This window comes from Canis lupus, chromosome 14 (genome assembly GCF_048164855.1).
Source record: "Canis lupus baileyi chromosome 14, mCanLup2.hap1, whole genome shotgun sequence".
In the NCBI taxonomy this organism is placed as follows: domain Eukaryota; kingdom Metazoa; phylum Chordata; class Mammalia; order Carnivora; family Canidae; genus Canis; species Canis lupus.
Window position 1 is genome coordinate 39,394,813 of NC_132851.1, and position 25,883 is coordinate 39,420,695.

The following is a 25,883-nucleotide window of genomic DNA, read 5'->3' on the forward strand; positions in this document are numbered from 1 at the left end:
TTCTGGGTCTGCACTGCGGGTAGAGGCCCAGAACCCTGGAGGCCAGCCTGCTCACGGGACTTTTGGCTGGTCCACCTCCACGCTGCCCAGAGATTTTTTTGTTTTTTAAGATTTTATTTATTTATTCATGAGAGACACACAGAGAGAGGCAGAGACACAGGCAGAGGGAGGAGCAGGCTTCCTGTGGGGAGTGGGATGTGGGACCCGATCCTGGGACCCCAGGACCACACCCTGGACAAAGGCAGGCGCTCAACTGCTGAGCCACCCAGGGATCCCCTGCCCAGAGATTTTAGATGGACGGGCAGCACTGGTGCCCCTCGGCCCCTCAGGGCAGAGCACAAGGCCTCTCCTCCAGCCAGTGGTCCCCCCTGAGGGCTCGGCCTCCCTGCTCCCCTAGCCCTCACCTTTGCCTGGTTTGTTCCTTACCAGGTGCTCACTGAGGGCCCCCAGCCACCTCTGACAGGTCCCTGTGCAGTGGGGTCTGGACTGCTGGGGCGGCCCTCCCTGACCCCCACCTCAGGCCCACACTCACACCTGCCCACCCAAGGCTCCCCGACCCGGCGCTACCCTCTGGCCACCCGTGTGCTGGCCCCCATCCATGTGGCCCACACTTGCCCTGTTGTGGCTGCTCCTGGCCACTGGAGAACCCTGACCCCAACAGGTTAGTGAGCTCTGACATGGACCCATGTCCCAGCAAGGTATGCAGGGCCACCTGCAACCATGCCCAGCCCGGCTCACCAGGCACCAGGACACTGCTCATGATGTCCTGCAGGGAAGCGTGGCTATGCTGGCTGTGGCCTGTGGCCCAGAAAGTGCCTTGGAGCCACTCCTTCCCATGGCCAAGCCATCCAGGTAGCATTGCTGCCCAGCCATGAAATCCAGGAGTGTGCCCGGCCCTCACTGCGAGAAGGAAGTATGAGGCTGGCCAGGCCTGTCTCGCACGTGCTTGGGCACGGGCAAGTCCTGGTGCCCCTGGTCCTCTCTCTGCATGCCTGTTTCTTGTGGTAGCCCTCAGGTCAGCTCTCCCAGGACACCTGGGGGCGAGCCTGGGTGACTGTCCTCCTTAGACCCCCAAGCTGACCAGGAGCTGCAGCCCAGTGTGCCTGTCCAGTGGCTCCCAGGGCCACGGGCCACTCCCCCAGCCCCAGGCCTAGGTCTGCCTCCGCGGTGGTGGTAGGGGGGTGCTCAGGGAATTAGGGGGAGGGGCAGCGGTGTCAGGAGGGAGGTGATCCCTCTAGGCCCAGTCCTGCCCACTGCTCTACCGTGGCCATCATCTCCTGCAGCTGCTGTGCCTGGCAGAGCAGCTACTCTGCTCCCACTGGAGGTTCTGTGGGCCGGAGGGTCCAAGGAGGGGGGTCCCAGGCCCCCCAAGAGCAGTGTTACCGTGCTGACCCTGGCATGGTCCAGGAGGTGGCCACATGGCCCACAGGCCGTGCTTTGGCCCTGCACGCTTGGCCTGACTCCACCTGTGGGTCCAACAGCTCGTCCACAGAGGGGCCCTGGAGGGCATTGCTGACTCTTCCAGGGGGCACCGCCCAGAGGGGTGCTGAGGCAGCGGCGGGCGGGGAGCAGAGTGGCAGGCTGACCTCTGTCTTGAAGCCCTGGGTGCTGGAGCCAGGCAGCCTGGTGGCACCAGCAGCAGGCCCTTGGTTGGTGCCCACGGGGGCAGCCCTTCCCCGCAGGGCTGGGCCTCTCCGCAGCAAAGACAAGGACGGGGCTGCTCCCCCCGGTGCCCACGGGAGCCCGTCACCAGAGGAGCCTCATTGCCTGCCTGCCCCGCTACCTCTGTCCCCCTCGGCACCCCCGCCCCGAGCTGCCCACCCTGTGCCAACGCTGCTTCCTCATGACACAGGCGGGCTGTCAGGGTGGGAGGAGGGCACGGGGCACCTGGCCCGGGGGCAGCTGTGGGCCTCAGGCCGGGATCGTGTCCCTCCCCAGGTTCACTGTTGAAGTCTTAAGCCCTGAGCCCCTCGGAATGCGACCTTATTCAGAAGGTGGTTGCGGAGTGATTAGTGCCAGGCCTCCTGCCGCCATGGCTGCTGTCCTCGTTGAAGGGAGGGATGTGGACACTCCCACTCAGGGAAGACGCCGTGTGCAGCCAACGACATGCGGGACACACCGTTGGCCTTGCATCCCTCAGAAGGAATCCACCCTGCGGACACCGTGGCCTTGCCGTCCAGCCTCCAGAACCCCGTCTAGGTGTTGTTGCAGCCCTGGGCAGACAGGGGGAGGAGCAGGCCCATGGGGGGGCACCCCCCAACTCCCCCTCCGTCGTACCCCCAGGGGGCAGTGAACCAGGGCAGATGCCGGACCTGGACTTCAGAACTAAGTTTCTTTCCGTCTTGCTCCAAATACTCGTCTTCCCGGTCGCCGCATCAGCGGGAGCCATGACTGGGGACACTGAGCTCTCGGTGGGGGACTCTCCGTGCTGGAGGAGGTGGGAGGAGTCCCCTGCGCCTCTCTGTCCTCACCCAGCTCGGCTTCCAGTCTGCCCAGTGCTGTCTGCAGAGCTACTGTCCTTGGTGGGCGGCCAGGGCCCGCGTGTGCCTCCAGCCCTGACCCTGTCAGCAGAGGCAACACGAGGTTGCTCAGGAGATGGGAGGCAAGTCTGGAGATTGCCACAAAAAGCCTCGTGGGGACCCTGCCTGCCCCGGCTTCCTGCGTCCTCGCACTCACTCAGGAGGGCAGGTCTCTTCTGGTGGGACCCCTTCCGTGGGCAGGCCCGGCCCCAGCACAGAGCCCCCAGGCTGTCTAGCTGGTCTGGGGTCGCCTCTCTCCTCCCCTGTGACTCTGGGTAAGCTGTCCCCCCGCCCCCCCCCCCCGGCTCCTGGGGCACATGTAGGGCTCGGCCCAGCTGTCCTCGGGCTATGGCCCCTCCTCACAGGCCGCCAGGTCCATTGGGTCCCACCAGGTCTGCTCACCCCGCCCCCACGTGACCTTCAGTTCACTGTCCTGCTCCTGAGCCTCTGACCAGTGCCCCCTCCCACCCCCAGAGGCTTCACCTCTGCCTGGAACACAGCTGGGGACAGAGGGGCCACCCTGAGAGCCCAGCCTTGAGTGCAGCAGCCTGCCCGCCCCACCTGGCTGCCTGCACACCTGCCCTACCCCACGAGCCCACTGGGTAGAGCCCCAGCCTTCATCCCACCCCAGGCTCCCCGAACCACCAGGACCCCACCTCCATGGCCCGGTCATGTGTTATGTGTCATGTCCATGGCACAGGGGCCCCACTGGGCCCAGGGGCTCCCTGGTTGGGAGCAGCCCCTTGGGCCCGCGGGCAGGCCCAGGCACAGCCCTTCCCTCCCACCAGGCAGCCCGCCCTGGAGACCAGTTTCCCCGAGGTGGACTGGCCTGGGGCAGCCTCCGGCGCGAGGGACCGGCAGTGGGGCTGGGAGGGCCACGTGGGCTGCCCGCAGCCCTATAGCGCTGTGCATGAGGAGCGCTGGGCTCACGCTGTGGACTTGCCACGTCGGGGTCCCTGCCGGTGGCCCCAGCCCAGGCAGACGCAGGCCCCTGCCCGCAGCAGTCTGCTCGGGAGCCCCAGGAACCTTGGCCACGAGTGTCCTCGTGTACCTGCCCCGCCTTCCCCCTGGGCACAGCCCCAGCTCTCCCTGCTGGAGAAGAGTCCCAGGGCCTCGGCCGTGAGTGTGGGGGACAGGCTGGGCAAAGGGGCCGCAGGGCAGGAGATTCTCACCGCCTCCTCGGTTCCTTACGCAGTGGAGGGCGCAGAGGGCTCGCACCCCCAACCAGGCCCCCTCCAGCCCGCCTGCACTGCTGTGGGGCTGGGGAGGGGCCCTTCGTTGTGGGTACTGAGCCTGCCTTGTGTGTGACCTGCGGGTCAGTGGAAGTGGGGGCAAGGCACACACTTTGGGGAGCCCCTCTGCTGGACAGGCCAACCAGGGGCTGTGGGTGTACTCCCCTCCTCCTCTGCAGCCACGAGGACCCCTCCTGAGCCGTGTCGGAGCCCGCTGGGCTGCACCTCCTCCCACTGCCCCATGGCCCGCACTGGCCTCTCCCTCCTTTGGGGCCTGGTCACCCGCCTCCCCCCAACCAAGGCTTCCCGACACGGCACTCCCCACTGCTGGCTCTCGCTTCCAGGAACCCCACACCTTGGTCACACCCTTCCCCAACCAGCTTGGAAGGAGCCGGCACCTCCTCCAGTCTGGAAGACCCTTCGCCCAGGCCCTTCCACAGGGGCGACCCCCCCAGAGGGCGTGCTCCCAGGTCCCTACCACCAGCTCCTGGTTTTCTAACATGTGTTCTGTCTGGGGTCACGGAGGCAACCATGTGGGCCCAGTCATTCATTCATTCCTCCATATGTTGTGGCTGCTGCCAAAGAGTGGACACTACGCCCCCCAGACAAGCCAAGGAGCTCCCGTGTCCACCACCATGTGAGTCCAGACCCTGCTTGTGGAGGGGCACCCAGAGATCCAGCCTGCCAAGCAGGCCAATCCCAACCTTTAGGGGAGCCTGGAGGCATGGGCTGGCCCCCTCAACTACCTGACAGCATAGCGCCCCCCCCCCAGGCCCTCCCACCCCACAGCCTGGAACCACTCAGACTGGCCCTTGCCCGGGCCCGTCCTCCTCGTGGGGTTTGTGCCACTGTTGCCCTGGGAACTTTCCATCGGAAAATGTTGGGTGGGGTGGGCGGGCAGACAGGCCAGGACAGGCTGCAGACGCAGCATGGGTGGATGGGGCTCACCCATCCCACACCATGGCGTGGCCCACCCTGCGCTTCAAACTCTGCTCTTCGCCTCCACCCTCAGCCCAGAGAGCACCTTGTGCGTGGACCCCGGAGGGAGGCTGGGAACACAGATATCCCCCTGTGCCCACCCAGGGGCCGGGGTGTCCTCTCCGTGCCCAAGGAGTTTCTGGACCAGGGCCCCATCTGGCCTCCGGGCCCCAGCCCGCTTCTCCCCACTCTTCCTCAGGCTTCCTGTAGGGAGGGGGCAGTGGGCACCCCGGCTCCTGAAGCCCGGTCTGTGGGTTTGGCTCCCCACCCCAAACAGGGCTGGGTCAGACTTCTGTTTGCACCCCTGAAGAGCTGGCCAAAGGCCTGTGTCTGAGGATGCGGAGGCCGGGGCCTGGGATGCCTTAGAACAGATGTGGGGTGGCCTTCGGCCTTTCCCAGGGGTACCTGGGCCGGGGTCTGGGGCTGAGCCAGGCTCCTCCTGGGCAGGGACAGTCAAAGCCACGCAGCGGGACTCAGCGTCGGCCACGTGGCCCTCATCCCACACTGAGCGACGGTCACACAGCCGCGAGGAGCGGCCCTGACCTCTGGGCTGTCTGCACGCACAGCAGAAATTGGTTTGCTGAAGCCACGGCCGCGTCCTCTCCCAAGACGTCCTGCGCGGCTCCCTGGGCACCACTTGCGGGGGGGCCCAGCCTCACCGAGGGTCCCGCTCCCCACCTGGGCCAGGGCCAGGGCCAGCCCTTGGGGGGGGCGCGGCCCTGAGCCCGAGGGGGCGTGGCAGGCAGCAGGGGCCTGGCCGGAGCCCAAGTGCAGGAGCCAGCCTGGAGGGAGGGGGCCTAGTGGCCTAGCACCTGAGGCCTCTAGGGTTTGGGGTCGGGAGCTAGGATGGCCAAGAGGGGTCAGGGAGGGGCCAGGCTTCCAGCGCCTGGCCTGCCAGAGGCTCCTGGGGGGGGCTGGGGGGGCTCCAAGGCCTGGAGGCAGGGGCTGGCACGGGCGGGGCTGTCCCCAAGAACGCCTCAGGTGAACACTCATTTCCCACCTCCCTCCCTGTCCCCACGGGCAGGAGGCGGGAGTTCAAATGAGAAGTGGCTTTTCTTTGCAAGATGCAAGCACTTCCCAGAAGACGTGGCAAGAGTCACAGTTTGTCACTTACCAGTGCATGTGTCTCTGTGACAGAGAAGCCCAGAGTCTGGGGGATCCTGGCACCCGAGGGACCTGCACCCTGTCCCGCGTGGGCCTTCCCCGAGTGCCGGGGAACAGCGGCCACGTGGCAGGTCCAGGCAGAGGCCCTGTGGCCCCGCGGAGGGCAGGAAGGCCCTAGACTTGCCCCCGGCGCTGCAAGCCCACCTCAGCTGGGTTAAGGGAAGAGCGAGGAAGAGACCGGCCAGCTGGGCGCCGCCGGCCCCGGTCAGCCCCACAGAGTCCTTCGCGGCTCAGGCTGGGTGGGGGGGAGGGGAGCCTCTTGTTTCTACGTCCTACGTCCTCCTGGGGCCGAGTGTGTCACCAATGTCCCCGAGTGGCGATGGCGTCCGTGCCCCCCACCCCACGTCATCGGGGGCCGCAGACCTTCGAGTCCACTCCTCGCACTGATTTCTCATCAGTGGAGATTGTTGGGGTCACTAGTGAGGGAACTTTCCCAGAAGGTTCACAGGCAGCAGAAGCGAGGCAGGGTGCCTAGGGGGGCAGGGGCTTGGCCCAGGCCATCAGGCAGGGCCATCCTGCTGGTTCTCAACCCTTCCCTGACTCCCGCTTCTGTTATTTGGTTACCTTCATAGGTCATCTGCGGCATAGGCGGCAGCCCTAGCACCTCATCCCGTTTGCCACTCCCACAAATCCTAAAAAAATCGCATTGGCTGTCATTGGGTTACCAGCTCTTACGGGTTGAACTGTGTCTCCAAAAAAGATATGTTGAAACCAAACCCTCACCTGGCACCTGGGAATCTGACCTTACTTGGAAATAGGGTTTTTGCAGGTGATGTAACCAAGTTAAGATGAGGTCATTCGGGTGGCTCTCATCCAGCGTGGCTGGTGTCCACATGAGAGAGCCGCGTGAGCACGACGTGTGCAGGCAGGCGGGGAGGGCAACGCGCGGTGACAGAGGCAGGGCTTGACGCAGTGCAGCCCCAGGCCAGACCCGAGGGGCGGCAGCCCAGCCCCCAAAGCTGGGGGTGCAGGGCAGACTCAGCGGGGAGGCTCAGAGGGGACTTCTCCCTCGGGGACTGGACAGCACGGACCCTCGGACCCTCGTTACTCTAAACCTCCCAGTCTGTGGCCTCTTGGGGCTGCTTGGGGTGGCCTGGCTTCCTGCCCACAGAGGGGGGCACACGGAGTCCTGCGGCCCGGAGGTGGGGAGGGAGCGGCTCCGAGTGACCGGGCCTCACGGGGAAAGAGGCTGCGGCTGTTGCTGGAGCCAAGGGCAGACAGGAGGGAGGAGGTGGCCAGTGACCTCGGGGCGCCCCGGGCAAGCGTGACCAGCCTCAGCCCACGTCAGAGCAGGGCAGTGGTGGCGGCTCAGAGGACAGATCCCCTCCCAGCCTCCCGCGGGCCTTGTGCCACGTCTGAGCCCGAGTCTGGGGGGGCACAGACGGAAATTGCAGGAGGAGCAGCTGCATTCGCAGACCCGTGTTGAGATCTGACACGCCCCTGGCCGGACAACCCCGTTACCCTCGGGTGGCCTTGGAGAGCAGAGGGCAGCGCGAGTGAGGCACTCTGAGCTGCTGACCCGCTGCTGGGAAAATCCGACGACGGGGCAGCAGACGCCCTGATGGCCCAGCCCGCGGAGGCTCCTCGCGGCCTGAATTAGCTAAAGTCGCGCCAGGCCCTGCCCAGCTCTGCCCCAGCCCCTGCGTGCTGTTCCGGTGGAGGGGGCTTCCCTGTTTCCTTCGTCCATCCATCCGTCTCCACTCTCGGGATTGGGCGGAGTCTACACAGAGCGTCCCAGGGTCCCATGGCCCCCGACCAGGACATCCTCGCGTCGGAGGACCGGCGTGATGCTCCGTGCACCGCCGGACCGTGGGGTCCCGTGGCCGGGCTGAGACAAGGGCAGCTGTGTGAGCCGCCCTGTCGTGACATATAATGGCCTTGTCATCATGCCACAACAATGCCGGGGCTCGCGGTCCTCTTTCTCCATGGCTACAGAAGGGAATGCATTCCCAGGCCTCAGAGCGACAGGGATTTGCCTACATAGGATTTTGCATAATACAATCCCGAACCAGTCACTTCATGGCAACGGAGGTGACACAGCGGGTGGGAGCCACGGGACCCGCAGTCGTCCTCCGTACGACCACACCCGGCAGCCATAAGGTGGTTGGAGCTACACCTGCAAGGCTGGGCGCCGTCCTCAGAGATGGGTGTAGGTCTGGAGCCCGTAACCGCTCTGCACACAGGTGAGCTCTGTGGGTCTGGGCGTGAAGGGTGCAAGCAGGCCCCAGTGGCCCCTGTGGGGGTGAGTCAGTGCCTCCCATTGTGCACTGCAGGTCCGGGGGGCCTGGATCCGGGGAGGCCTGCTTCCTCCCAGTGACACAGCTGGGGGTTCCCCTGAACCTAGACCTCTGGGCACCCCTGGTTCCTTTGGGCTCCACATGCCAATGGACCAGCAGTGTCCGGAATGGCTGACGAGACTCCCCAGGAGGCTGCATCGCTGCCGCCGCCAGGGGCTGAGGCGTGTGTGAGGCCCAGGGTCCGCTAGGACACTGCCGGGCATCTGGGCCCTCATGCACACGCGAGTCCAGCACCTCGACTGGGAGGCGGGAGTGTAGGGTGCAGGTGGAGGAGAGCCAGTTACGGCCTCGGGACAGCTCGGGCAGCGGATGCCACGGCTCGGCCTCCCCACCCTCCCAGCGAGGACCCCCCTCGCTTCGGCAGCGTCCGAGTTAAAGTCCATCTCCCTCCCATCAGAAACCCCCGGGTCCCCAGGGCTCATTACTCACCAGTAACCCTGAACTAGTCAATGAATCCAATCAAGTTGGAGGCACCTGGGCCAAGCGACCTGCCCCAGGTTCCACTGGGGAGAGCGGGAGGTGCGTGTCTAGGCTCTCCCCGGTCCCCACCCGGACCTTGCCCTCAGCACCCAATCCGAGCCTGGGCTGCCGGCCGAGCCCTGGGCCCGATCTGGAGGGCATGGTTCGAGGTGGGCATGTGCGCAGGCCTGCTGACCCTGCCTCCCACCTCTTAGGGCCCGTCCGGCCCCCTTCTCCCTGGGGCCCCCTTCTCCCTGGATTTGTTCTCCAGCTCCCACGACACAGCAGGCCTCCAGCATCCTGGCCGCATGGGGCCCCTGGGTCTTCCAGGTGGGGCATGGCAGACGATGGGCCATCCTGAGAGGGAAGAAGGGGGGCTGCGGGGCCAAAGGAGATGCCCCTGCAGCTGGGTCTGTCCCGTGAGCGCCCACGTGGCAGTACTGACCTAGTAGTGCCAAGTGCGCTCCGAGGTGATCCCTGCCGAGTCCGGGCCTTTCCCCGAAGACACCCCCGTGCTCTTAAAGAGAGGCAGGGTGAGGGCGGCCCAGCACCGCCTGGCTGGCGAAGGCAGGAGACACGGCCCCACGCGCCTGGGGAGCCGCAATCCGTGCCCCGCGACAGACTGGGCGCAGCTGTGGGAAGGAGGGGCTGCGCAGGGCGCCCCGAGGAGCCGTGCCAGCTGCGGGCCCTGCGAGGTAAGGGAGGCCCGGGGGTCATAGAATGCTCCTGCCTGTGTAGGACATGGAGCTGCCCATGCCCTGGGCCCCTGTGACCACGACCACACACACGGGGCCTGAAACACAGAAGTTTCCCCTTCCAGTCTGGGGACCGGACGCTGAAATCAGGGCGTTGGGGCCATGCTCCCTCAGGGGCTCTGGGGAGGATGCTTCCCGCCTCTTCCAGCCGCTGGGGCTCCTGTGCCCCTGGCTTGTGGCCACGTCCACGTGGCCTCTTTTCACCCGTGTGTGTCTCTTACAGTGACATTTGTCATTGGATGTAAGGCCTGCCTGGATAACCCAGGAAGGTCTCATCACAAGATCCTTAATCCGCTTACATCTGCAGAGATCTGTCTTTTTCATTCACAGGTGAAGGGAGTAGGATGTGGACACCACAGGGAGGAGGTCCATAGTTCTGTTTGTATTTAAAAAACAGAGGGATCCACAAATGTGCTCTTCATTAGGGCTGACCAGCCAGGCTTGTGGGGGCGAAACTCTTGTCACTTGTTGGTGATGATAAGTTGAACTGTCCCCCCCACAAGATATGTTGGAATCCTAAGCCCCCAGGAGCTCAGGCCGAGCGCGGTTGGGAGCAGGCCCCCCGCAGCCGGCTTGGCTGGTTGCAGTGAGGCCCCAGCACGGTAGGCCGGTAGGCCGAGCCCTCCGCAGGGAGGACGGGCGTCCCGCTGGGACAGAGACGCACGGAGTGGCCCGACGGCGGAGGAGATGGCCGGGCACCCCAGCCCGGGGCGCCCAGGGTGGCGGCCCCTCCAGCAGCCGGAGCAAGGCCTGGGCCGCCCCGAGCCTCCGAGCCTCCAGGAGGGGCCGCCCCACCCACCACCCGAGCTTGGACCTTTGGCCTCTGGGCCTGGGAGAAGCAGGAGCTTCTGTTGTTTTAAGCTGCAGTGTGCATTGCTTGGCGACAGGTGCCCCCAGCCCCTCCTGCGCCACCCAGTCCGTTAGCCCCACCTGTGCCCACCTGGAGCTCTACGCCTGAGCATGATGTTACTTTGGGCCCGTGCCCATCCGTAGCCTGAGGCCTGGGCATCTCCCTGTTACATGCCCCGGGAGGGGGGCAGAGGACTCAGGGGAGTCGGGGACACCCTCCCACTGGGAGGCTGAGCGCCCTGAGCGGCTGGGCGGGGGCCGGGGGGGGGGTTGGATGCCGATCTGGGGAGACCCTAAGTGCTGCCATGTACTTTGGTTCTGGGGCTTAGGGCTGATGACACAACCATGGGGACCCTAGTGGGCCCCACGGCCTCAGACTCCCTGTTCCCTCTGGCCCCACATTCACGCTCTCGGATCCCCCGCAAAGCCCCCCCGCCGACAGCCCCTGCACCCTTCCAGCCCTCTGCCCAAAACTGCCCTCCTGTGTCACCCGTGTGTGCCCCACGGGGTGGGCTGCGGGCCCCTCCCTCCGAGCCAGCCCCGGAGGAGCTCCTGAAGCAGGAAGGGGAGCCTGGGCTCCGGACAGCCCTCCCGAGGGTCCCCAGACACCCGGTGGAGGTGAGGGGGGGAGGCCAGTGCAGGGCAGCTCCTCAGGCTCCGGCCCACTGCGCCCTGGCCTGGTCCCTCCGCTGCCCTGACGGCAGGGGGCCACCGGGGGCCCTGCTGGCAGCTGGGCAGGAAAAGGAGACGGAACCACAGAAGGAAACCCAATGCCGCGGGGGCGGAGGCCAACGTCGGGTGCAGGGGGTCCCAGAAGCTGCCTGAACAAGCCCTGCCGGGCGTCTGAAGCAGCGATGGGACTCAGTTTCCCCGGAGTGGAGGACCAAGGGCCTGGTCAGGGAGAGACTGGGAAAGCGGGCCCTGACACGAGACAAGAGACAAAAGGGAGATTCTACAACCATGGGGTTGCAGGGGTGGGGGGAGTCTGTGACAGGGCCCGGGCCAGACAAGGGAGCCCTGTCTTCACGCCTTGGGGGGGCTGAGATTTGTGCCTCCCTGGCTCCTCCATTATCATAACAACAACAATGCTCTCAGGATGCAGCCCTCCAGGGAGCCCTTTGGAGCTAACAGGAAGAAGGAAGTAAGGAAAGAAACAAATGGACCGAGGGTGGGGGAGTAGGTTTTCGAGCCCACAATAAAGGAGACATTGTGGCCCCAGGAGCCCAGGGACAAGGCCAGCGACCCCGACCTGGCTCTGAGGGTGGCCATGGGGCTGGGAGAGGCCAGCAGTGCGGGAGAGGGGACAGAGAAGGACAAGGGACACGACTAACTCAGAGAGCAGCAAAGATGAGAACAGAAATACAAAAGACAGTTCTTTTTAAGATCAACGGAAGAAAATTAGATTCATGCGATGGGCAACAGACAAGGGGGGAGGAAAGGAACAAACAAAGCGCAGGAAACAAGATGCGCAGTCAGTGGCAGGTGGGCGTGCGCTGGACTCGCCAGTTAGAAGAGACTCTTGGATTGGATTTGAAAAAAGCACAAACAAGATCCAGCAGCACGTTGTCTGCAAGGGTCAATCTTTCCATTTTTTTTAAGATTTATTTTTGAGAGAGAGAGCACGCGTGTGTGCTGCGAGCCAGTGCGGGCAGGGGAGGGGCAGAGGGCGAGGGAGAGTCTCAAGCAGACTCTGCAGGGCCCCCAACCCCGATGTGGGGCTCGATCTCACAAGCCCAAGATCATGACCTGAGCCGAAACCAAGAATAGGATGGTCAACCCACTGAGTCGCCCAGGCTCCCGGCAAGGACCGTTATTAATTAATTAATTAATTAACAATTAATTGATTGATTCATTAATAGATTTTATCTGTTTATTCATGAGACACATACAAAGAGGTGGATACCCAGGCAGAGGGAAAAGCGGGCCCCTGTGGGGAACCCGACACAGGCCTCGATCCCAGGACCCCGGGATCATGCCCTGAGCCCAAGGCAGACAGGCTCTACCACGGAACCACCCCGGCGCCCTGGACACTGGTTTTCAATTCTCTTAAAATTCCTCCCTAGCCCCTGGGAGTGGAGCTGCGGGACCTGCCCACACCCCGCTCTCCAAAGCGGCGGGCCATTTCACGTTCCCGCCAGTTCCCACCAGTTCCCGCCAGGTCCTGCCAGCGTGAAGATTCCAGTTTCAACACTTGCTATTTCCTGCTTGTTTGTTTCTTTTTAAATTTTGGCCATCCTCTGAAGGTCAAGTGCTATCCCACCATGGTTTTGATTTGCCTTTCCCTCGCGACTAATGACTTTGAGCATCTTTCCACATGTTTCTAAGGCGTTTGTAGATCTCCTTTGGAAAAATGTCCACTCATCCTTTGCTTATTTAAAAAGTTTTCTTTTGGATGTGTGGGAAATATCAGAAAGGGAGACAGAACATAGAGACTCCTAACTCTGGGAAACGAACTAGGGGTGGTGAAAGGGGAGGAGGGCGGGGGGTGGGGGTGAATGGGTGACGGGCACTGAGGGGGGCACTTGAGGGGATGAGCACTGGGTGTTATTCTGTATGTTGGCAAAGTGAACACCAAAAAAAAATAAATTTATTATTAAAAAAAAAAGTTTTCTTTTGGGACGTCCGGGTGGCCCAGTGGTTTAGCGCCTGCCTTCCACCCAGGATGTCATCCTGGGGTCCCGGGATCGAGTCCCACATCGGGCTTCCTGCGTGGAGCCTGCTTCTCCCTCTGCCTGTGTCACTGCCTCTCTCTCTGTGTCCCTCATGAATAAATAAAAAAATTAAATTAAAAAATTTTTAAATTAAAAGCTTCTTTTCTACTGTTGAGTCATAAGTGCTGTTTATGGATTCTAAATACAAGTCCCCTATCAGCTAGTGATTTCCAAATATTTTCTCCCGTTATGTGCATTGTCTTCTTGCTTTCTAGATGGTGACCTTTAGGCACAGGAAGTTTTAGTTTTGATGACGTCTAACATTTCTGGTTACTTATGCATTTGGTGTCTTTGTAAGAAATTGTCGTGTGTTTTTTTTTTTTTTAAGATGTTATTTATTTATTTTAGAGGAACAGAAAGTGCACATGCAAGCCGGGAGCAGGAGGGAGAGAGGATCTCAAGCAGACTCTGGGCTGAGCACGGAGCCAGACACAGGGCTCGATCTCACCACCCCAGGATCACGCATGACCTGAATGGAAACCAAGAGTCGGACATTTATCTGGCTGAGCCACTCGGGCGCCCCAGTAAGAAAAAATTCTTAATTCAAGGTAACCGAAATTTACTTCTATGTTTCTTCTAAAAGTTCAATGGTTGGCTCTTAATTTAGGTGTTTGGTCCGTCTTGAGTCAATTTCTGTGTATAACGTATGGTGGGTGTCCAGCTCATTCTTTGGCATGTGGACATCCAGCTGTCCTAGCTCCATTTGTTAAAAGATTATTGTTTCCCACTGAATGATCTTCACATCCTTGTCCGAAATTAATTGATCGAGCCTCACTTATTTTCCACTGATCTGTATGTCTGTCCTTATACCAGAACCATACCATTGATTTGTAGGAGGTTTTTATTTTATTTTATTTTATTTTATTTTATTTTATTTATTTTATTTTATTATTTTTTAAAGATTTTAGTTATTTATTCATGAGAGACACAGAGAGAGAGAGAGGCAGAGACACAGGCAGAGGAAGAAGCAGGCTCCATGCAGGGAGCCCGATGTGGGACTTGATCCCGGGTCTCCAGGATCACGCCCTGGGCTGAAGGTGGCGCTAAATTGCTGAGCCACCTGGGCTGCCCTGTAGGAGGTTTCTAAATCTTTGTAGTACATTGTACTAAGGGATTTTTAGTAAATTTTTATTTTTATGTTATTTTATTTTATTAAAGATTTTATTTATTTATTCATTGGAGACACACAGAGAGGCAGAGACACAGGCAGAGGGAGAAGCAGGCTCCACGCAGGAAGCCCGATGTGGGACTCGATCCCAGGACCCTAGGATCACGCCCTGAGCCGAAATCAAGAGCCGGTGGCTTAACTGACTGAGCCACCCAGGCACCCCTCTTGGTTTCATTTTTGGATTGTTCATGATTGTTTTGAAACGCAGTTGATTTTTGTCTGATGATCTTATATTCTGAAGTCTTGCCAAACTCACTCATTACAGATACCAGTTTTCTGGTGCACTTTCTAGTGTTTTCTAGGCATAAGATCATGTCATCGGCACATAGAAATACTTTTACTTCTTCCTCTCCAATCAGGATGCCTTTTGATTATTTTCTTGCCTAATTGCTTGGCTGGCATGTCCAGTACAATGTTGGACAGGAGCCATGGGAGCTGGCACCCTTGTCTTGCTCCTGATCTTGGGAGGAGAGTATGACAGATGTTAACTCTGGGGTTTTTCTTAGATGCCCTTTATCAGGTAGAGGAACTTCCCTACTCCTGCTGGTTTGTTAAGCGTTTTTATCATGAATGGATGTTGCATTTGTTAAATGCTTTTATTTTATCTGTTGATGATCCTGTGATTTCCTGCCTTGATTTATTTAATATGGCATGTTACACTGATTAGGTTTCAATTGTTGAACTGGCCGTGCACTCCTGGGATAAGTCCCGCTGTGTATAATCCTTTTTATATACTGGTAGATTCAGTTTGCTAATATTTTGTGGAGAATTTTTGCATCCATGTTTCTACGGGATATCGGTCTGTAGTTTTCTTGTGATATCTTTGGTAATACCGGCCTCTTAGAATGAGTTAGGAAGTCTCCGCCTTCTGGAAGAGTTTATGACAAATTGGCACTGATTCTTCTCTAAACTTTTGGTAGAATTCAGCAGTGAAGCCATCTGTCTGGGCTTTTATTGAGGGAAGATTCCAGATTGCTGTCTCTCTTTACGTGTTACAGGTCTGCTCAAATTTTCTATTTCTTCTTGAGTTAGTTTAATATCTTTCTAAGAATTATTTTGTTCCATCAAGGTCATATAATTGGTTGGCAAAGAGTCATTCATAGTAGTCCCTTATCATCATTTTTGTTTCTATAAGGTCAGTAGTGATGTCCCCTTTCTCTTTTTTTTAAATTTTTATTTATTTATGATAGTCACACACAGAGAGAGACAGAGAGACAGAGAGACAGAGACATAGAGGGAGAAGCAGGCTCCATGCATCGGGAGCCCAACGTGGGATTCGATCCCGGGTCTCCAGGATCGCGCCCTGGGCCAAAGGCAGGCGCCAAACTGCTGTGCTACCCAGGGATCCCTGATGTCCCCTTTCTCATACGTGATTTTAATGATTTTGGTCTTGTCTTTTTCTCTTGGCCACGCTAGCTAAAAGTTCTTCAATTTTTATGTATCTTTTTAAAGAAGCAACTTTTGGTTTCATTGACTTTTTTCCTACTGTTTTCCTTTAAAAAAATATTTTATTTATTTATTCATGAGAGACACACACAGAGAGAGAGGCAGAGACACAGGCAGAGGGAGAAGCAGGCTCCATGCAGGGAGCCTGATGTGGGACTCGATCCCGGGTCTCCAGGATCAGGCCCTGGGCTGAAGTGGTGCTAAACCGCTGAGCCACCCGGGCTTCCCTCCTACTGTTTTCCTTTTCCCTGTTTCTGCTCTCCTCCTTATTATTCCCATCTTTCTGCTTGCTTTGGGTTTGGATTTAGTTTACTCTTCTTTTCTAGTTTCTTAAGGTGAAAGGTTAGTTATGAATTTGAGTTGTTTGATCTTTTCAGTACAGGTGTTTAAAGATATAAATTTCTCTGAGCACTGCTTTTACCGCTTCCCATAGATTTGGTATGTTGTGGTTTTGTTTTTAGTCATTTCAATGTACTTTCTAATTTCCCTTGGAATTTCCTCTTTGACCATTAGTATTTTAGGAGTGTGCTGTTTAATTTCCACAGATGTGTGAGAGTTCCAAATTTCTTGCTTTCCCTTGATTTGTACTTTCATTCTGTTTTGGTCAGAGAATATCTTTTGCATGATTTCAATCTTTTTAAATGTATTGAGACCTATTTTACAGCCTAACCTATGATCTGCCCTGGAGAGAGTTTCACATACACTTGAGAAGATTACGCGTGCTTTCGTTGTTGGGTGGGATGTTCTATTATGTCCTTTAGATTTACTTGACTTATACTGTTGTTTGGGTCTTCTCTTTGCTGATCTTCCATCTAATTGTTCTATGTATTACAAAAGTTGGGTATTGACACTTCCAACTATTATTGTCGAATTATCAGTTTCTTCTTTAATTTTGTCAGGTTTTGCTTCACGTATTTTGAGTCTCCATTGTTGGGTGCGTATATGTTTATAAATGTCATGTCTTCTGGATGGACACCTTTTTTTTTTTTTTTAAGTAGTCTCCACGTTCAGCCTGGAGCCCAATGGAGGGCTTGAACTCATGACCCTGAGCTTGAGACCTGAGCTGAGATCAAGAGTCAGATGGTGAGTCCCTCCAGACACCCTGAGGGATTGACACTTTTATCATTTCATAGATGTCTTTGTCTCTAGTAATAACTTTTGTCTTAAATATTGTTTTGTCTGATATTAATATCCACTCCAGGTCTTTTTTTTTTAAAAAATAGCTATTTTCTGAGTGGTCGCCCCTGCGGATTATCATTATCATCTTAATTGATAACAATCTAATTTGGATTATTACCAACTACCCTTCAGTAGCATTCTAAAGCACTGCTCCTATATAGCTCAATTCCACCATTTTTGCTGTTATAGTCACAAATTACCATTCTATATATTGTGTGAGCACCAACTTAGATTTATATTGCTCGTGTAGTTGTCCTTTAGGTCAGGAGGAAAAAAGGCAGTTACAAACAATAACTATGCTTACACTGTGTCTTCTATTTATCTTTGCACTCTCCTTTCCTGGGGCTTTGAATTTCTTCATGTGAAACTCAATGATTGTCTAGTGCCCCTCCATTTCAGCCTGAAGGACTCCCTGCAGTATTCCCTGTAAGTCGGGTCCACTAACAACAAACTATCCCAGCTTTTCTTTATTATTACTAAGAATGTCTTAGGTTTTTCTTCATTTTTGAAGAATGGTTTTGCTGGATATAGAATTCTCTTAATTTCTTTTTCTGTTTCTAAGACGAGATAATCTCAATTGATGCATCTTCAACTTCAATAATTCTTTTCTCTGCTCAAATTTGATGTTGAGCCCCTAGAGTGAATTTTTATCTCAGTGATTATACTAATCTACTCCAGAATTTCTATTTGATAATTTAAAAAAACATTTTTTTTTCAGGAGTTCTTGGCTGGCTCAGTGGAAGGAGCATGCAACTCTTGGTCTTGGGGTCATGAGTTCAAGCCCCAGATTGGGCATAGAGATTACATAAATGAATAAAACTTAAAAAAAAAAATTTAGGGACGCCGGGGTGGCTCAGTGGTTGAGCACCTGCCTTTGGCCCAGGGCATGATCCTGGGATCCAGGATTGAGTCCCACATCAGGCTCCCTGTATGGAGCCTGCTTCTCCCTCTGCCTGTGTCTCAGCCTCTCTCTCTCTCTCTCTCTCTGTCTGTCTCTCATGAATAAATAAATAAAATCTTTTTAAAAAATAAAATGTAAAAAAAATAAAATGTGTAAAACACAAAATTTACCATCTTAACCATTTTAAAGTGTATGGATCAGTGGCATTGAATTCATTCATATTCTTTTTTTTTTAAGATTTTATTTATTTATTCATGAGAGACACAGAGAGAGGCAGAGACACAAGCAGAGGGAGAAGCAAGCTCCATGCAGGGAGCCTGACGTGGGACTCGATCCTGGGTCTCCAGGATCATGCCCTGGGCCAAAGGCAGGTGCTAAACCGCCGAGCCCCAGAGCTGCCCTCGTTCACATTCTTGTACAGCCATTGCCACTGTTCATCTCCCGAGCTTTTTTTATCATCCCTCGGTGAAATTCTGGACCCATTAAACCATAAATCCCCAAGTTCCGCCCCACCACCAGGCCCTGGTGGTCATGGTCCTACATTCTGTCCCTACCTATGTGACTACTCCAGGTACCTCATACGAGAGGAATCATGCAGTGTTTGTTTTCTCGAGTCTGGATTACTTCACATTGACCACAATGACTTTAAGGTTCTTTCAAATTGTGACATATATCAGAATTTCATTCTGTTTAAAGGCTGATACTCCTTGTGTGTGCATACCCAGTTTTGTGTATCAATTCATCTGTCAACGGATACTTGAGTTGTTCCTCGTTTCCTTTTTGTAAATGTATTCTCAGTCATAATAAGTGAACTGGCTGACACTGCCATCTTCATTTCAGGATCCTTGCTGATGAAATGACCATTATCTGGAATATTTCTGGTCTTCCTGGCTGAGGGAAAGAGACCTCTGGCAATCACGTGCTCTGGCATGAAGATGCAGGTGCCACTTCCTCTCACACCTCATTAGAAAGTGTCCACTAGAAAGTGCTGGTCACATGGTATCAGCTCACCACAGAGGGACCAGGCCATGCAGCCCTCCTGTGTGGTCGAAGATGGAGTGGAATTGGTGACTACTCACTTGAGTGAAAACCATCATATGCATCCCATTTACCATAATTCTAAGTATTCAGTTTTGTAGTTTATTCTCTAAATAATGAGTAACAGCATTTGGTATTGGTGATTATATCCTGCATAAATGGCCTGGCATCATGTTACTGGATTTTGCTATGATTTCTGCAAAATAAAAAATATTCACCTTTTCCCAGGTGTATAGTTGTTTGGATGGTCTTCCAAACCCTAGATATTGCCTCGTTAAAACCTGAACCGAGCCCTGGCACGGCCTACGGACACCTACAAGGGTAACATTTCTGACATTGAAAACTTCTTGGTTTGGGGGCGCCTGGGTGGCTCAGTAGGTTAATCGTCTGCCTTCGGCTCAGGTCACCATCCCAGGGTCCTGGGACGCAGCCGGTGTTGGGCCCCATGCTCAGCGGGAAGCCTGTTTTTCCCTCTCCCCGTCCCCCCACTTGTGTTCTCGTGCTATCTCTGTCTCAAATAAAAGCTTAAAAAAACATTTCTGGGTTTTAATATGGATCTCTCAATTTTCTTTCCACCAATATTTACACGAGAACCTTTTATATTTCTATCCCCCCAAATCAATGAAAGAACTTTACCAAAACAATGTGTGGAGAGGGGCACCCGGGTGGCTTAGTCGGTTAAGCTCAGCATCTGCCTTCGGCTCAGGTCATGATCTGGGGTCCTGGGATCGAGCTCCGTGTCAGGGTCTCTGCTCAGCTGAGAGTCTGCTTCTCACTGTCCCTCTGCCGCTCCTCCCATCCCACTCATGCTCGCTCTCTCTTTCTCAAATAAATAAAATCTTGAAAAAATAATGTGTGGGGGAAATCTTGAGGCCCGTCTCAGAAACAATGGACGGAGGATGGTAATCAGATGAGGGCGTTTGCACAGCTCAGGGGTGAACAAACCAGCGTGTGCCTGCCTGGGCCAGGCCTGGGGCAGAAAGAAGCCTCGTTCCTGCAGACGGATGTGTAAGCACCGTGCTCTGCCCCAGACTCAAGGAGGGAAGTGTTTGCATTTTACATTCGCTTATATGTGTTACTTACACACCAACGTTATACTGGTTTTTAGTTACATTGCAATTTTCCCCACTTGAAATAGACTCCTAACTGGTATTTTGTGGAAAATGTCTGATTTTTAGGAGTAGATTCTTGACATTACATGGGAGACACCTATGTGTGAGCAACTGATAGCAGCAAACACCTAAATCATACTCTTTAATCCACTAATTTTTTACACATTTTTTAAAAGATTTTATTTATTTGTTCATGAGACACAGAGAGAAAGAGAAGCAGAAACACAGGCAGAGGGGGAAGCAGGCTCCACGCAGGGAGCCCGACGTGGGACTCGATCCCGGGTCTCCAGGATCATACCCCGGGCTGAAGGCAGCACTAAACCGCTGGGCCCCCAGGCTGCCCTTTTTTACACTTTTGAAAAAGCCCGAATGTTCCATATCATTACTGACGTGCACATTACATCTTCGCCTTCACTGAGACACACTTTGCAGCCACACTCATCACCTGGCATTCTCTGTGCCCGAAGAAGTTGAAATAAAAACAAAATCTTTTGAGTGTTATGTTTTATGAAATAACAAGCTTTTAGGGTTTTTTCCCCTCAATTTCACCATTTGGAAGAAACCGTGTTTAAGAAGTGTCCCGCAGGGATCCCTGGGTGGCACAGCAGTTTGGCGCCTGCCTTTGGCCCAGGGCGCGATCCTGGAGACCCGGGATCGAATTCCACGTCGGGTTCCCGGTGCATGGAGCCTGCTTCTCCCTCTGCCTGTGTCTCTGCCTCTCTCTCTCTCTCTCTCACTATCATAAAAAAATAAAATATAAAAAAAGATTAAAAAAAGAAGTGTCCCACAGCCCCCTGCTGGGATGATGTCGCTGGAGGTGAGCCGGCAGCCCTGCTCAGGGCTGCGGTGGGGGGGGGGGGGACCCAGGAAATTTAACAAAAATCCCCTACCCCTGGACAAGCAGAGCAGGACTGATTCCATTTTGTGCTACCCCCCCAACCTCCCCTATGACCCTCACATGACCTGCTTATTGCTTAAGGCGCTGCCCCACCCTAGTCAAACCGCTGGGCACACCCTAATCAGAAATCTGCTCATAACAATGTAACCCTGCTTTGTGCCCGCCAAAACTGCATGCCAATTCTGACCAAATAGGCGAGCTCAAATGGATACTATAGGGTAAGATGTAATTCAATCGGCCACCTGCGTGTGGACCGACATGACTGCAACTTTCTGCGTATCCCATGGGCCACTGGCCCCTATAAAGCTGCTACGCCTCTTAGTCTCGGGGTCCAAGTCCCTGCTCCGCTGTGTGGGGTGCACTTGGACCCAAGCCCGAGCTTGTAAATAAACCCTCGTGTGTTTGCATCGGTGTCGCAATCTTGGGCGCAACAGGGGGCAGCCCTGGAAGTCCTTTTGCTTCCTGACGGGTTCTGTTCCCGGAGGGCTGGTGTGCTTGCAGCATCGCCGCGGCCCGCACCCTCCCACTCGGGAGGCCCGTTGGCGCTTGGAGCAAGGCCCTGGGCCGCCATCTGCTGGGAGGTCCCGTGGCAACACCTGCCTTTGCCAACAGCGCCGGGCCGCGAAACCATCGTGAGAAGACAGAAACAGCTGTCTAAATGAAGAAGGAGGTCTGTGACACGATGCCCCTCCTTAGGGGACATGCTCCCTCGGGACGCCCGGGTGGCTCAGCGGTCGGGCGTCTGCCTCCAGCCCAGGGCGTGACCCCGGGTCCCGGAATCGAGTCCCGTGTCGGGGCTCCCTGCGTGGAGCCTGCTTCTCCCTCTGCCTTGGTCTCCGCCTCGCTGTGTCTCTGGGTCTCTCATGAATCAATAAATAAAATCTTTAAAAGAAAAAGAAATAGGGATCCCTGGGTGGCGCAGCGGTTTGGCGCCTGCCTTTGGCCCAGGGCGCGATCCTGGAGACCCGGGATCGAATCCCACGTCGGGTTCCCGGTGCATGGAGCCTGCTTCTCCCTCTGCCTGTGTCTCTGCCTCTCTCTCTCTCTCTGTGACTATCATAAATAAATAAAAATTAAAAAAAAAAGAAAGAAAAAGAAATAGCAATGCTCTCACAGTGACTGTGCTCCCCGCCTGGCCAAGGGCCAGTCACAAAGACAGACGGAGGAGTCGACGGGGAGGACCAGTCGGAGGGGAGGACCGCACGGAGGGAACTCCCTCAGTGCAGTCTTTCCCACACAGACGCCGCCACCCCCTGGCAGGTTCCCCAGCGCCCCCGCTCTCACAGGCGTGCAGGTGGTCCCCGCAGGGTGCGCGGGTCGGGGGCGGCGAGCAGCCCAGCGCCGTCGGGGCGGGGGGGTGGCGGCCCATGCTTCCACCTGCCCCGCTCCAGACCTGCCACACAGGTCCCCCCTTTTCCGGGGTGAGGGGAGAGGGCTTCCCCCAATCTCCCGGCTCCCCTATGTCCACTGGCCTGTGGTTCCCTAAGCTAGAGCCCCAGAGGCTGGGCCTCCCCCTTGGGGGACGAAGCCCAGCGGGTCAGCAGTTCGCCCCACTGCCCCGGGGGCCTCCTGCTGTGCGGGTGGGGGGACGCCCAGAAGCCTCGGAAACGCATCAGACGGGATGTGGGTGACGCGGACTGGGTCTTTGTGTTTCTGTTGCGAGGTCCGAGGTCCGTGGGGTCGACCTTGCCCACTGGCTGGGGTATTTCTGCGGCCAGAAACGCCCTTCCCCGCTATTTGCTGACCCAGAGTCTCGTTTGCATAGGAAAAGCAGGATAGGCGCTTGGCTCTTTTTTTTCATTCTGATTTAATTAATCTCCAATTGTAAGATGTTTAGCTTATTTCCAATTTTTAAAGAATTGTTATATTTTCTGGCAGCCCGGGTGGCTCAGTGGTTTAGCTTCGCCTTCGGCCGAGGGTGTAATCCTGGGGTCCCGGGATAGAGTCCCACATTGGGTTCCCTGCATGAGGCCTGCTTCCCCCTCTGCCTGGGTCTCTGCCTCTCTCTCTCTCTCTCTCTCTCTCTGTCTGTCTCTCATGAATAAATAAAATCTTAAAAAAAAGAATTGTTACATTTCCTTTTGTTGTTGTTGCAGTAAAATATACATAAAATTTATGTTTATAAAAAAGATTCTAGGGGATCCCTGGGTGGCTCAGTGGTTTGGCGCCTGCCTTTGGCCCGGGGCGCGGTCCTGGAGTCCCAGGATGGAGTCCCGCGTCGGGCTCCTGGCATGGAGCCTGCCTCTCTCTCTCTATGTCTATCGTAAATAAATAAATAGAATCTTTAAAAAAAATTAAAGATTCTATTTATTTATTTGACAGAGAGAGACCGTGGCAGTGAGAGAGAGCAGGGGCGGGAAGAAGAGGGGGAGTCAGGCTCTGCTGAGCAGGGAGCCCAATGTGGGGCTCGGTCCTGGGACCCCAGATCATGACCGAGCCGAAGGCAGGAGCTTCTCGCACTGAGCCCCCAGGCGGCCTTCACCTTCACCACTTTTAAGGGTTGGCTTCCGCAGATCCTACACGTGCCCGGCATGCAGCCGATCACCACTGTCCTTCTGCAGAACCCTTTCCATCTTGTAAAACTGGAACAATACACATTAAACACGAAGTCCAAACGGTCACGTCCTCCAACCCTTGGTCACCCTGCCACTTGCTGTCTCTGTCACTTTGCGTGCCTCCTATTCGCGAATTGTATGGCATTTGTCTTCCCAGGCTGGCTTATCTCGCAGAGCACAGTGTCTTCAAAGCTCGCCCATGATTACGTGTCAGAAGGTCCTTGCCGGTGACGGCTGAATCACGTCCCGCATACACTGGACCCTTTGCCTGCCCACTCCTCCGTCGATGGACACTCGTGTCACTTCCATCTTTCAGCTACTGGGAATATCGCTGCTGGGAATGCGGGTGCACAGGTACCTACTCAAGTCTTCGCTTTCAATTCCTTGGCATCAACGCCCGCGGGTGGAAAGGCAGGATCCTATGGTCACTATATCATTGATACTTTGAGGAAATGCCGTAGGGTTTCCCACCGTCATTCTGGCACCTTCCCTCCCAGCAGCAGTGCACAAGGGGTGTTCGGGCACTCCCTAGCCTTGCCCACACTTGTTATGCATTTTATTTTATATCATTTTATTATTTTTTTAAGATTGTATTTATTTATTCATGGGAGACACAGAGAGAGGCAGAAACACAGGCAGAGGGAGAAGCAGGCTCCCTACGGGGAGCCCTACGTGGGACTCGATCCCAGGACCCCAGGGTCAAGACCTGAGCTAAAGGCAGATGCTCAACCGTTGAGCCACCCAGGCGTCCCTATTTTATTTTATTTTAGTAGTCATCCTCATGGCCGTGAGGTGGTATCTAATCCTAGTTTTGATTTGGGTTTCGCTGATGATCACCTTCCCTGATGATTGAGCACCTTCTCGTGTGCCTGTTGGCCATTCTGACATCTTGTGTTCAAGCCCTCCGCCCATCGTTGGACCAGGTTGCTTGTGGTTGTGGTTGGAGGAGTTCTCTACATATTCTGGATACTAATCCTTCATCATATACGTGATTTGCAAATGTTATCTCCCGTTCTGTGGGTTGCCTTTTCACTCTGTGGATAACATCCATTGACACGCAAAAATGTTAAGTTCTCATGCAGGCCCGTTTGTTTACTTTTTCTTTTGTTAACTGTAACCAAGAAATCGCTGCCAGATCCAAAGTGATGAATCATTTGTTCTGTTTTTATTCTAACAGTCTTATGGTTTGGGGTCTTAAATCTTTGGTCCATTTTGAGTTAATTTTTATATATGATGCGAGTTAAGGGCCTAACATCATTATTTTGCACAGGGATGCCCAGTTTTCCAGCACAATTTGTTGGAAAGACTGTCCTTTCTCCATTGAGTGGTCTTGGCATCCTTGACAAAAATCATTTGATCACATATGTGAAGGTTTACTTCTGGACTCTCTATTCTATTCCTTTGGTCCGTACATCTGTCTTTATGCCATTACCATATTGTTTCCACTACAGTAGGTTGTTAGTATGTTTTGAAATCAGGAAGTGTGAGTCCTCCCGCCTCTTTTTCAAGATTGTTTTGGCTATTTGGGTTCCCTTGAGATTTCATGTAATTTTAGGATGAGTTTTTCTATTTCTGTAAAAATTGTGATAAGGATTTTGGTAGGGATTGCACTGAATCTGTAGACCATTTGGGTAGTATTGACATTTTCATAAGAGTAAGTCTTCCAATCCATGAGCATGAATGCATTTCCATTTTTTACATCTTCTTTAATTTCTATGAGCAATAATTTGTATTTTTCCTTGTTTTTCACCTTGGTTAATTCTGAAGTCTTTTATTCTTCTTGGTGCTTCTGTAAATGGGATTGTTTTGTAATTTCCTTTTCAGATTGTTCTTTATTAGTATACAGAAACACAACGAATTTTTGCGTGTTGACTTTGTGTCCTGCTACTTCACTGAATGGATTCACTAGTTCTAACAGGGTTGTGTGTGTGTGTGTGTGTGTGTGTGTGCAATCATTAAGTTTTTCCACATATAAGACCATATTTTCTGCAAACAGAGATGAGTTTACTTCTCCCTTTCCAATTTAGATGCCTTTTATTTCTTTTTCTTGTCTAATTGCTCTGGCTAGAATTTCCAGTACTATATCAAAGAGAGATAATAAAAGCAGATATCCTTGCTTTATTCTGATCTTAGAGGAAAAGCTTTCAGTATTTCACCATTGAGTACAATGTTTGCCATGGGTTTTTCAAGTATGGCTTTTATTAAGTTGAGACAGTTTTCTTTTACTCCATTTGTTGGGTGTTTTCAATGTGAAAGGGTGCTGAATTTTTGTCTAATGGTTTTCTCTACATCAATTGAGATGATCACGAGGGAATTTCTTTTATCATATTAATGTGTCCTTTCATTTCACCCTGCAGAACTCCTTCGAGTTCTTTCAGGGCAGGCCTAATGGTAATGAACTCCCTCAGTTTTTGTGTATATGGGAATGTGCTAATTTCTCCGTCACTCTTAAAGAACAGTTTTGGTGGAAATAAGATTCTTAGTTGACTTTTTTTTTCTTCTTAATACTTTGGATATTACTCCGAAGTTCCTGATGAGAAATCTGCTCCTTATCTTATTGGGGACCAGTTGGATGTGATGAGCTGCTTCTCTCCTGTTGCTTCCAAAATTCTGTTTGTCTTT

General features: G+C 54.5%; 1 long non-coding RNA gene across 3 annotated transcripts; it reads left to right on the plus strand.

Moving 5' to 3' along the window:
- The first annotated feature begins 6,823 nt into the window (after positions 1 to 6,823).
- Positions 6,824 to 19,232, plus strand: LOC140603984 (uncharacterized). Of its 3 annotated transcripts, none has more exons than XR_012007025.1 (4): positions 6,824 to 8,076; positions 13,313 to 13,512; positions 16,574 to 16,661; positions 18,499 to 19,232. It is a non-coding gene; the product is annotated as an uncharacterized lncRNA (long non-coding RNA). The 3 variants fall into 3 exon arrangements; XR_012007027.1 differs by having other exon boundaries at positions 6,825 to 8,076; positions 16,577 to 16,661; XR_012007026.1 differs by lacking the exon at positions 6,824 to 8,076 and adding an exon at positions 11,242 to 11,394.
- The last annotated feature ends 6,651 nt before the right edge of the window (positions 19,233 to 25,883 follow it).